Source organism: Meriones unguiculatus, assembly GCF_030254825.1.
Source record: "Meriones unguiculatus strain TT.TT164.6M chromosome Y unlocalized genomic scaffold, Bangor_MerUng_6.1 ChrY_unordered_Scaffold_32, whole genome shotgun sequence".
NCBI lineage: Eukaryota > Metazoa > Chordata > Mammalia > Rodentia > Muridae > Meriones > Meriones unguiculatus.
The window spans coordinates 4633119-4642488 of NW_026843711.1; positions in this window are offsets into that span (position 1 = coordinate 4633119).

Genomic DNA, 9370 nt, shown 5'->3' on the forward strand with positions numbered 1-9370 from the left:
TTTTCATTTCTATAGTTTGGTCTTTGTTGTTCTTATCATTATTACCATTTCATACATTCCATTGTGAGTTCAGTTTCCCCTACCTTGCTGCTCCGGTACTTCCTTGCTTTTTTCTCTCCTTTCCCCCAGAACAAATCCTCTATAAAGTTTTCCTTCAGAGAGGGGCAGACTTCCCATTGATTTCAACCAAATATGGTATAACAAGTTACAATGATACTAGTTCAAATAACCTCATACCAAGTATGAACAATCAACCCAGTAGTTAGAAAGGAGAACAAGCAACCCAGTAGTTAGAAAGAGTACTAAAAGCAGGTAAAAGAGCCAGAGATTTCCCCACCCCTACTCTTTGGAGTCCCAAAAGAACATTAAACTATACACTGGTATCCTATATTTAGACAACCTAGCTCAAAACCATATTGACTCCATTTTTGTGGCCCCAGTCTCTGTAAGCCTTGTTATTGTTATTTCTATTACTGTTTATTGTTCCTTTTTGTTTTTTTTATTAAATTGTTCTATTTTTATTGGTCCTTTTAACATTTTTATTCATTTATTTACTTTACAACCTGATTGCAGTCTCCCCCTCTTCTCCTTCCAGTCACCTCTCATATTCCTCTTTCCTCACATCCCCTCTCCTTATCCTCACAGAAGTTGGAGATTCCCCATAGGTACCGCCATGCTCTGCACATTAAGTCTCAGCAGAACTAGACTCATCCTCTCCCACAGAGGTCAGACAAGTTTTCCTGGTTAGGAGAACAGGATCCAAATAGAAGTATCAGCATTAGAGAGGGTCTCTGATCCTGTTGTTTGGGGAAACATTTGAAGAAAAAGCTACATTTCTGATAAATTGTGCACAAGGCTTAAGACCAGTCCATGTATGCTCTTTGGTTGGTGGTTCAATCTCTTTGAGCCCCCACAGGCCATTTGACTGTAGGACTTTGTGTAGAATCCTTGACTCTCCTGGTCTCTCCATCCCTTTCCATGTCTTTCTATATTTTAGTTACTTCATCCAAGATGATTTTTTCTGGTTCATTCTATTTGTCTGAATACATCTTGTAGTTATTTTCTTAGCTGAATAATAATCTGTAATGAAAATATTGCACATTTTTCCCTGAAGAAGATTGTAAGGCCTTTCTTTAGTCCTTCTAATTTGCTGGTACTTTAATTATTGTCTTGACTGACAAACTATCAGGGTAACTATGTTCTTTTAGCCTAAAAGTCTTGCCATCTTCTTTAACATCCTGGTGATTAGAATTGCAATGTCCACCTGAAGTTCATCTCTTTACATGTTGAGACTCTATTGAGGAAATGTCTGGGAACTGTTAGGAGGTATGAACTTGTTAGATAATATAGTACCTATTGGACTTATTATAGGAGAGTGTATTTTGAGGTTGATATGCTAATGAAAGTGATTAGACAAAAGGAGTCTCTCTTGGTCTCTGACAGTTGATATCTTTGTTTCTGTTGGTAGGTTTCTGTCTCTCTATTTCTGAATCTCTCTTTCTAGCTCTTTCTTTCTCTATCTCTGTCAGTCCCTCTTTCTTCATTGCTGCATATGGTTCATTAGGAAAAGATATCACTCTGCTGACGTACTACAACAAGATGATTGCATGGAGACATGACATCCTGGATGTTCTCTGTAAAAATATAAGCGAGGTACCAATTAAATGCTTTTTGTTCAAAGATTTGCCATGGTCATAGAGCATTTTCACAGTAAGCAACTCAGTGACTGAGAAAACATTTGTGCATTTTACAAATAATAATGGAATCTGTGATAATGAGAAACCTACATGTAAAGGACACATGATTTTATTAATGACCACTTGGAAGAAATATGTGACAGTTTTCCTGAACTAAGTGTCTTAGACACAGGAACTGACAACCCTGGGTTGTATTCTTTCAGCTGCCTAGATTGAAGCATATAAGGCTGGTCAGCCTTTTTCTCAAACAGGCTGTCTACTTGGACCTTTTAATAACTGGCTTCTGAAACTCTTACTGGCTTTCACCTGTTTCATGACTTCATTCTCCCCTCAGCCAATCAAAACCTGACAGAATCTTGAGGTTACCATGGAGATGAGTAAACAAACATTCCTCATGTCCAGTATCACTGATTCTGTGCACGTTACTTTTTTTTGAAACAAAACATGCCTTCATCTCATTCCTTTATCCAGATCCCAAACCTTTATTTCTGTTTATTTGTGGAATAATGTCAGGTAGGAAATGGAACGTTAATGTTTGTTTAATGCCTAAGTAGGGAAGCAACAAAGTGATGTGGGATTAAGAAGAATGTACCAAATGATGAAGTGATTTCCTACTGTTGTGTTGGATCTGAAATTTCCTAGGTTGTGTTTGAACTGAATAGTTACTTCTATACACACTAAATGTACCTTCACATTCTTACTTATATACTATGCTGGCAGAATATAAGGTTCCCTGAGCTATTGAGTATTTTAGAACAGAAGAGAAGGAAACCATATAATTCCTGGGACTGGTTTGCCTGAAAAAGTAAAATATCTCTGAGTTTAAAAAGAGAACTGAGGGACAAGAAATGATTTGAGAGCTGGTTATGTTCCACACTAGTGTTGCCAACCCTCTATTTACAGGGTTGTCTTGGCTGATCTGGCAGTATAGGCAGCTGTGTCCTACTCAGTGGTCAGTTAGCAATCCTCCTGTTTCTGGTGTTTACATTTAAAATTTTGTCATCAGGACAGATAAATTGGTCAGTGTTATATGCGTAGGATATAAGAGCAACCGTGTTTCCTGCTGTGGTCCTCTAGGCAACATCTCTAAAAGTAGTGTTAGTGCCAGGACTATTTGTTTAGAGGTGCCACCTGAGCTTATGGGGTATGAGGTAGCTGGGTAATAACTAATTCATGGTTAGGATTCTCTGCTACATAATGAGTTCCTGGAAAGCATGCCTTACAAAGTTAAACTCTGCCTTCTAGTGTAATCTTTACTCCCTGTAAAAGTCATTATAAAATTTGTTAACATATTATTTTTATTGAAAATATGGGAATTTCATATACTATACATTACACTCTCTTTCCATTGCTCCCAGGTTCAAATTCCTACCCATGTCACACTAAAATATTTATCTTTAAAATACATCAATTAAAGTATGTGTTGTTCATATTCTCATTGGAACATAATCAGAGTCTCAGTGCCAAGTCCTTTAAAGAAAACTGAGTTTATCCTTGTCACACCCTGAACCCACCCCCAATGAGAAGCCATCAGTCCTGAAGTGCTCTAAAGATCATCACCTTGATAACGGTTTTTCTCATGTATTTATTTATTATGATTTGTTCACTCTTTATCCACTCTGCTGCCCCATCCATCTTCTCCTTCCAGCTCCATCCACCTTCGTTCTCCTACTTCTATGACCTTAATATAGTTCCCTGACAGGGGAGGTCCTCCTTCCCCTCTAACTGACCCAAACTTATCAGATCTCATCATGGCAGGCTGCATCATCTTTCTCTGTGGCCTGGTTCTCAGGGCATTGTTCTTCTTGCGTCCTCAATTACCTCTACTTATTACAGTTTTCCTGCCTCATCTCCTGCAGACTTTCCAGAGCTGTTAGGGGAGAATTTCATAGAGAAAACTCATTTAAAGCTGGGTGTTTTAAGGTCTGTCTCCTCATATTAGAGGACTTTGCGTCTACGTATGCAATCCCATTTGATGCAGAAGGAAGAATCTCTGTGGATCCAAGAACACAGCAATGAAATAATGGTTGAGGGCAACAGCAACATATTTTTTTTACAATTTAAATTATTTATTTATGAAGGAGGACATAAAATATTTTTATAATATACATAAGAAAAACTACATTTAAATGAGTAAGAAGTATAATAGAATTTAGTGTTTAGAAATGCAAACATCAATAAATAATATAGAAGAAATTCAAACTCTATTTAAAAATTAAAGCCATGCATTTAAATAATAATTTAAATTGCAAGAAGATATTAGTATTTTAAAGGTAATATATAGCTTACTATTTTTTCAGTGATCTCAAAACATATTTCTAGAAATTGTCATGTATCGACAAGAAAAAAAAGACAAGAATGTTTAGCAAGCAAAGTAATAGTCCACAGAAGCTTGGTAAAATTGTAAATCCTATGTAAATGTTCTTCAGTTTACATTTTTCTTATTATAAGAGAAAAATAATAGGTCAATGAGAAATCTCTAAGCTATATGGAAAAATGACTATTTACTAAAGCCCTTTACTGTGGAAATGTGCACCACAGGCATCCATAGAAACAAAATGAAAGCAAGCCGTGTGACTCTTAATGCTCTATATAAAATATTTAAGCCCCAAATGCCACATAGTGTCACCACATCCATGTCTCTCCAGAAAGCAGCCTCAAGTTAATATTAAACTAGCAAGATTTTGTTGTCTTTACTCATCTCTGCATTTAGTACTCCAGCCACAAGCCATATTAAGAGCCATAAATGACCACAACTTTTTTAAAAAGCCACCAAAGCTGGAGCAGAACTTAAACTAGATGTTTCTGTTTGTTATGTACAGGAGACCTTAATTTCTCAAAACCCACAGCTCCAAAAGACAACTCAGAACATGATTACAATAGATATATTTTGCCATGAATTAAATGACTCTTAGCTTTAGATTTAGCAAAATCAATTATCATGAACATCATAGCTGTCTGTTAAACACTTATGAATGCAAGAGAAACTGGGTGAAGTTTTACATAGAAAAAATATAAATACTGCAAAATATGTAGTGAATATTTGCACAAACCCTTTTATATTTAAAGAATAAAACACAATTTGCAAATCTGGTGCTTTTAACAATGTCTTCTTAAGACAGTTTTTTACACAGCTAGCAAGCCTCTCCATGTTATGGGAGTTGCCTCATCCAGCAGTCTTGTAGCAAGCATCAGGCTGCCAGAGGTGAATATCAACAGTGACCTGGTTAAGTTTTTGCATCCAGAGATCCTGCTTCTCTTTAGTATCTGTAAAGAGCCAGTTCTTGGTGGCACAATGTGTCCCTGCATTGGCTCACAAGAGTCTCTTGGTAATCTTCTCTTTGTGGTCAGAAAGTAATTAACTCCAGAGTGTTGTGTCTTGCAAAAAATTCTCTGTTGGCTGGTTCTATGTGATCACTGATACAATTGGCCAGGTTTATCCTTAATGTGGGAGTCTTTCACCTCTGATCATCTGGGTATGTCCAGTAAGAGATATAGTTTCCGGAGAGTACACACCATCTTTGATGCCAGGCACCAAAGCCACTAACATCTTCAAATATGGTTTGAAAATCTTTATCCCCAACACTGGAATTCACTTGACAGCTTATTTTTAAACAAATGTGACCTTCCAAATGAGATAAGAAAGGTACCTTGTTGAAAGAAAACTTAGTTTCTCCAACAGAAAGTAACAACAGTGTGTGAGATACAACAAGGGTGAACTTGTTTGCATGTACAGCACTGAGACCTCCTGGACATAACTGAAGAATGAGGATGATTTTTGAAGTTATAGACATGAAGAGTCTCTTTGGAATAATAGCCTTGGATTTGGATGTTTTCTTCTTCTTATGTGGGCCTGAAGAATCTTTCTTTTGTATCACGCTGTAAACATCAACATTTATTTCAAAGTCATTGGAAATATCATGCAGAGTGAATGTATTGTAAAATGTCAGAGCATCTCCACTCAGAGAGTTTTCAGTACTTGCTAATAGTGTGGTCTGGGTTGACTGACAATTTCCATAGGATGCCCTGGGCTAACAACTCAATTGACTGCCATGCAAACATCCTAGTGGTACACTGGTCAGGTGACAATAGAGGGCTTATTGGAAATGTATGCCCCACTATTAGGAGACCTCCTAATAAGTGAAGATATACCACATTTCTTTCTGCAATTTAGTTAGTTCCCCGAAAATGTGTTTTCCTGGTTCCATCCATTTGACTGAAATTATCATGATGTCATTTTCTTAGCTGGATAATACTCGGTTATGGAAATATTCCACATTTTCTCCAAAGGAGATTGTCAGTCCTGTTCTTTAGTCCTGGAAGTTGTCAATCATTGCAGTGAATAAAAAAATATCAGGATAGCTATATTCTTTTAGCCTAGAAGTCCCTCCATCTTCTTCCAGTTCCTGGTGATTTGAATTGCAATGTCCCCTAGAAACTCATTTATTTACATTTGGAGTCCACAGTGAGGAAATGTCTGGGAAGGGTAAGGAGTTCTGGCCTTGTTAGATAATATAATATGTTTTGTTTCCCTAATTTCTTTCTCAGTCCTTTAGGTTTTTGTATACATGAATGCTACTGATTTGTGTGTGTGTGTGTGTTGACTTTATATCCAGCCACTTTGCTGAAGGTGTTTCTCAGCTGTAGGATTTCCCATGTAGAACTTTGTTTCACCAGATAAACTATCATAAAATCTGCAAATAGTGATACTTTGACTTTTTTCCTTTCTGATTTCTATTCCCTCTATCTTGTTCAAATTTCTTATTGTACTAGCAAGGACTTTCAGACCTATGTTGAATGGCTATGGAGAGAGTGGGCAACCTTGCCTTGTCCCTGATTTCAGTGGGATTGCTGTAAGTTTCTCTCAATTTAGTTTGTTGTTGGCTATAGTCTTGTTGTATATTGCCTTTATAATGTTTTGATATGTGCCTTGTGTTCCTGATCTCTCTCATGCTTTAAAGATGAAAGGAGGTTTGAATTTGTCAAATGCTTTTTCCGCATCTAAGGAGATTATCATGTGCTTTCTTTTCTTTCAGTTTGTAAATATGGTGGATTACATTGATGGATTTCCATATGATGAACTACCCCTGCATACCTGGGATGAAGCGTACTTGGTCATAGTGGATGATATCTTTGATGTGTTCTTGTATTTGGTCAAAGACATAATGTAACTTGGTGTGACTCTAACCAAGCAAATCAAAATCTTGTATGTTAAAAATTGAAGACTTGGAAAAAAGAATCAAAAGAAGATATTAGAAGATAATTAGAAGAAGAAAAAGAAGAAAGATCTCCCATGCTCAGGGCTTATCAGGATAACATTGTAAAAATGGCCATCTTACAAGAAGCAATCTACAGCTTGAATGCGATAACCATCAAATTACCAACACAATTCCTTACAGACCTTGAAAGAAAAATTCTCAACTTCATATATAAAAACAAGAAATCTGTAATTGCTAAAAACAATCCTCCACAATAAAACATTTTCTTGAAGTAACTCCATCCCTGTCAAGTTGTATTATAGAGCAACAGTAATAAAATCTTCATGGTACTGGCATTGAAACACAATGGTGTATCACTGGAACCAAGTAGAAGACCCAGAAATAAAGCCACTCACTATGGACACCTGATCTTTGACAAAGATGCCAAAAACATTCAATAGAAAAAAGATAGCATCTTCAACAAATGGTGCTGGTCTAACTGGATGTCTACATGTAGAAAAATGCAAATAGATCCTTACTTATCACTGTGCACAAAACTAAAATCCAAATGGATCAAAGACCTTAACATAAAACCAGACACATTAAATTGGTTAGAAGAAAAAGGGGCGAAAAACCTTGAACTCATTGGCACAGGAGACAACGTCCTGAACAGAATACTATCAGCACAGACTCTAACAGCAGCAATCAGTAAATGGGATCTCATGAAACTGAAAAGCTTCAAGAGACAACACATGCTGGAGAGGTTGTGGAGAAGGGGCCTCTGGTGGGAATGTAAACATGTACAACTGCTTGTGAGAATGTAAACTTGTACAACCTTTCTGGAAATCAATCTGGTGCTTTATCATACAACTAGGAATAGTGCTTCCTCAAAATCCAGTTATACCACTTCTAGCCATATATCCAAAAGAGGCTCAAGTACACGATAAGGACATATGCTCAACTATGTTTATGACAGATTTATTTGTATTAGCCAGAACCTGGAAACAACCGTGATGCCCCTTAATCTAAGAATAGATATAGAAACTGTGATACATCTATTCGATTCAGTATTACTCAGCAATAAAAAACAAGGAAATTATAACATTTGCAGATAAATTGTGTGAACTGGAAAGGATCATCTTGAGAGATATATTCCAGAAGAATAACAAAAGACATGGTATATACTCACTAAATGATATATAATATAAGACAAAACCTACTAAAATCTGTACACCTTAAACAAGTCAAGAGGGAGGACTTTAGTTAAAATGCTTAAACCTCATCCTGAAAGGCAAAGATGATGGACATCAGAAGAAGGAGTAAAATGCTTTTAGTTAAAATGCTTAATCCTCATCCTGAAAGGCAAAGATGATGGACATCAGAAGAAGGAGAAAACAGGGAACAGGTTAGGAACCTGCCACAAAGGGCCTCTGAAAGGCTCTACCCTGTAGACTATTAAAGCAGATGTTGAGACTTATGGTCAACTATTGGGCAGAGTGCATGAAGTCAAATGAAAACAGTTGGAAATAGTAAGATCTGAGAGGACAGAAGCTCCACAAGAAGAGAAACAGAACCAAAAAATCTGAGCACAAGTGTCTTTCCTGAGACTCATCAAGTACCATGCATGTAGATAACCAAGAACCCCTGCTCAATACAAAACCCCATGACAGTTCAGTGGCCATGTGGGTTCCACAGTAATGGGAACAGGGACTGCCTCTGACAGGAACTAATTGGCCTGCACTTTGGAAACTATACTCTTATGGTGGAAAGGCCTAAACGGGCCACACAGGAAAACAGTGCTGACTCTCCTGATGAGATCTGATAGACTAGGTTCAGAAGGAAGAAGAAGAAGACCTCCTCTATCAGTGGACTTGAGGAGGGGCATACATGGACAGTGGGAGGGATGGTGTAATTGGGAGTGAAGAGAGGTTATGGGGATATACAAATTGAATGAAGTGTAATTGATAAAAGTTAAAATGAAAAAAATATTTAAGAAATATAATTCCTTTTGTATTTATAATATAGGAGGGTGTGCTTGGAGGTTGATATTCTAGTAAAAGTGAGCAGACTGAAGTTAGTCTCTGTGTCTCGGTCTAGGTCACATTATAATTTTGTTTCTGTTGGTCTTGGTCTCTTTATTTCTGAATCTGCTCTCTTGAGCTCTTCTTCTCTCTGATTCTCTCACTCTCCATCTCTCTGCCTGCTGCTTGTGTTTCAGTATGAAAACCTCTCAGTTCTGCTGAAGGATTACATCAAGATGACTGCTTGATTATGTGATATCCTGGATAGTCTCTGTAACAACATAAGTAAGGTACCAATTAAACACATTTTGTTCAAAGAGTTGCATTGGTCAGGGAGCATTTTCACAATAAGTAACTCAGTGACTGAGGACATATCTGTGCATTTAACAGATAATAATGGAATCTGTGATAATGTGAAACTCACATATCAAGGACATGTGACTTTATTAATGAC